Source organism: Aplysia californica, unplaced genomic scaffold, assembly GCF_000002075.1.
Source record: "Aplysia californica isolate F4 #8 unplaced genomic scaffold, AplCal3.0 scaffold00126, whole genome shotgun sequence".
Lineage (NCBI taxonomy): Eukaryota > Metazoa > Mollusca > Gastropoda > Aplysiida > Aplysiidae > Aplysia > Aplysia californica.
In genome coordinates this window covers 602,883-607,192 of record NW_004797396.1, presented here as the reverse complement: position 1 = coordinate 607,192, position 4,310 = coordinate 602,883, and positions in this window count along the sequence as shown.

Here is a 4,310-nt window from a genome sequence, read left to right as displayed (position 1 = left end):
GGGGTAACTGTCAAAGTCAAAATGTAATACATGTACAATTAGTTCGATTAACTATTTCGCGACAATGCGTCTAATATTAGACACGTTCTCCGTCGGCAAACTATGAAGGGTCTAATTCTAATATCTAGAACTCGTCAAAAAATCATCAGAATGGAAAAAATAAACAACAACAAAACATAGCGAATGAGTTATGGCCAATATTCACTACTCGAGTAAAGTGTGAGTAACTTTTAAAAGTATTTATACTGTTACTAGATCTAGAAGGACAATAAAACTCGTCCATGGAATTATAAGTCATTGAGATAGATCTAGTATCATGTATAAATTGAAACTTTAAACAAATTTTCATACATTAATTATAACCCTTCTTAAGAGTCAGAAGAGTATCAATACTATCTAAGGACATAGGAAAGTTGTTGGTAAAACAGAATGTTGCGAGCTGGTGTTACATGTTTGGCACCCTCACAAATTACTCACAAAGTTGCATTTTGTTGGGTTACATATCTCAATAATCTGCACCAGTTTCTGATTTTCCAAACTTACTTGAAAGATGGGAGGAAAATGCACTCTCTTTGATTAAGTTGTAAGACATGAAAAAATGTCACAAATTGTTTCCCAATCCGTAAGAGGAGCTGGTTTTCTTTAATTTTTAAAGAATCTAACCAGCGGTGAACATACATTTGTATTATTTTCAAAATTTTCACGTGACTGTATTTACATTTGAATAGCCGTGGAGCTTTTATTTTGTATCTTTTTTTTTTTTTGCAAGTTCAGCAGCCCGAACGAGATGAGGTGGCCGCCAGACAAAAATCAAGACTTTGCTTGTTTATGTTCACGTGAAGCATTTTCATATTTTGGATTGTTACAACTACGAGTCAGGGTGAGACTGCTGAGAAAATAAAATGGAGGCGCTTTATAAACAAGTTGGCATATAATTTCATTTCAAAATTCTCACACGTTTACACACAAATAGTTGACTGTACACGTGCAGCAGAGCGTACGTATCTGGCTAGGTAGAGTTGTCCAACAAGTCAGCACGCATGGCCGCACTCTAAGTTGAGCTAAACCTTTTTTTCTTTCTTTTTAGAAAATATAGATCTAGTTTCTCTTTTAATAGTAAGGCAACAAGGCTTGAAAAGTGCTTGCATATATTTCTTCTTCTTCTTCTTCTTCTTCTTCTTCTTCTTCTTCTTCTTCTTCTTCTTCATGTGTGATGAGAACGCAATAGTTCATATTTTCACGGTTTACAATCAGGTTAAGATGGAGGCGTTATGACAGAGGGGGAAAAAGTGAAAGACACATTTTGTAAAAGGACAACCCGAGAGTATAAATGCATACATGTAGATTCAAGAGAAGCTTGATGATAATATCGTCCCTGTCGTGATCTGACCACACAAATGCCTACAGGGAAATTTTGCAGATGGGACAAAAGGGGCGGGCTCTTGAAATCTCGAGATTACTCTCATTCAATAGGTTTCGCGTTCGAAACCTAATATACGTATTTTGTTTTCCCTCCGTAAGTTCCTCATACCGAATAAAGAAAAGATGGAGGCTATCATTTTGGTTTGGTCAAGATCTATGAGCTCATCTTATGAGTATCTGTCTGTCTGTATGTATGAGTATGTGAGTGTAGTTGCATTATTATGAACACATTTCTATTGATTTGTGCTAGTGTGCAACAGCACATTTGTAATACACAATGCAGTACAACAGTAACATTTTCCTGAAAATATACATGAACATAAAGCGCTGTTATCTTGCTGAAATGAAACAATGGTCAAGAGTTCAATTCTGCCTTGTCATGAATCTCAGCAGTCATAAACAAGGCTAAGATCTATTACAGTATTATAGTTACCAATCTGATAACAAAATTACATGTATTTGATAAGGGTAGGCCTATATCTTATGTAGGTGTCTAGATATAGTATTAAATTTAGCAATATCAACTGCATTCTACTACGTATGTCAGTGTGTAAACACCCATGAGATCACTGCTTGAAAATTAGTGTTAGGGTTACAGCAAAAACTAGTTTTGGTTACAGTAAGAGTCCCCAAAATAAGACCGGTAACGAAAGTGAAGTTTGAAATCCTCGGTTACATTGCATGGCCGATGCCATAAATTAGACATTTTATTTATAACGGACATGCCGCAACAACAAAATTTTTAAAAAAAAAATGAACTCGGCTGTTAACGGCAGTCCGATGTGTACTAAGTTTTAAAGATAATCTAGAGACTAGAGACATTAATAATCTGTATCAAATTGTTGGTCGACCGTTGTCGTTATCAGTCGTTCGTCGGCCCAAGTCCTCTAGTGTGAACAACTGTGAACACACTGTTATCAAGTCTTCACTTGCTTTCAACGATGTAGCAAAGTGCGAATACCGTGCAGTAAACTATTGCGAATGCTACCAACTTGTGTTTCGCGCGCTCATATGACCTTATGCAGTTGCGAGCGCCGTAAAACCCTGTACTACTAACTAAAAAAGTGCGAATGTGCTAATCGGTAGCACCTCGCAGTAGTAGGCCTACAAACAAGGCCAGGGTTCATGACAAAACTAACAAACCGTATCGGAATCAAATAGACATGAGTATGCTGAGCAAGAGCGGGCTTAGAAATTAAGACATCAGTGAAGAAACCCATTATATTGAAAGTGTCTATTTGAAATATAATTTATATTTCTACGTGTTTCTCCTCTTTCTGTTCTCGCTCCTCTCCTTATCATCAACATTTTCACTGTCAACGCCTTCGGATCGTCTTTTTATTCCATCATCATCATCATCATCGTTGTCGTCGTGGTCGTCAGGGCTATTATTATTATTATTATTATTATTATTATTATTATTATTATTATTATTATTATTATTATTATATTATTATTATTATTATTATTATTATTATTATTATTATTATTATTATTATTATTATTATTATTATTATTATTATTATTATTGTTACATATAATATTTTTTTAAAAATTATTATTTTATTTTAAAAATATATTCATAAGAATCATTATTAAAAAGAAAACCACTTCATTGATGGGTCACAGGTCCTCCTCCTCCTCCCCTCTTTTTAGTCAAGTTGCGAGCTGTTGTTTGTGGTGAGTACAGAAAGGTACACATGTAGGGCCTACACTGTTTTCTGTACTACAAATCCACACTTCTGCCTGATGGTATACCACACAGTGCCTTTGGTCTTTTCGGCATTTGGTTGGTGCTCTCTCTCTCTCTCTCTCTCTCTCTCTCTCTCTCTCTCTCTCTCTCTCTCTCTCTCTCTCTCTCTCTCTTCCTCTCTCTCTCTCTCTCTCTCTCTCTCTCTCTCTCTCTCTTCCTCTCTGATCTCTCTCTCTCTTTCTCCCTGCCCCCTCCAACCCCTCAACAAAACAACAACTCCACCCAAACAAACAACAAACTAAGAATAAAAACTAAAAATCGACCCCCCCCCCCCAATTTCCCCCCCCCCCCCAAAAAAGAAAATTAAAACAACACCCACCCCCCCCGCCCCCCCCCCCCCCAAAGAAAAAAAAATAAAATGAAATGATAATCTGTGTGTAGAGCTGTCAGCAGTTGGGCGCTTTGCCGTCGAACAAGAAGACCCGAGTTTGATTCCCATGTGACAAGAATTCTTATCAAATATTGACATTTATCTCAGGGGGGCTCTCGTGGCCAAGAGATGGGGTTCCCCTCTCATTCAATAGGTCCTGGGCTCGTAACCTGACAGTGGCGGAACATTTTCTTCTCTAAAATTGTTTCCTTTCACCTCCTTTCCTGCTCTCTCTCTAGCCATGTTCTATTGTCTGCTCTCGTCTGCACTTTTTGCCCCCCCCCCCCCTGATTTGCCCCCTCCACTGGGCTCCTGGTTCTTTCTAGAGCCTTTCTACTGCTAGTGCTACTCCATGGCTTCTAATTCTTACTGCTGTCTTTTAGCCATTACTATACTCTTTGTCTCCCCAACAGGCCACACCCTGATCATTAGGTAGGTAAGATATATCGAACAGCCTTCTCGGATAAGGGCGAATAAATCTCGGACGTCCCATGTGAAAGTTATGCACGTTAAAGATCTTTGATGGTCCTAAAATCTATAAAAGAAGACTTAGGCTGCCACACTGATAAAATTCAAAATTTTTTCGTACCAAACTGAAAATGCTTTGCCTAGTGTCCCGCGCGCTCACATTAATTATTATATTATTATTCATTACATCTTGCAGTTGCGAACACCATAAAACACGCACGCACACAAATATAAAATTAAAATAAAAGTAATAAAACATTATGGTGCGTCGCTATTCGCTGGAATAGGCCTTCGTTC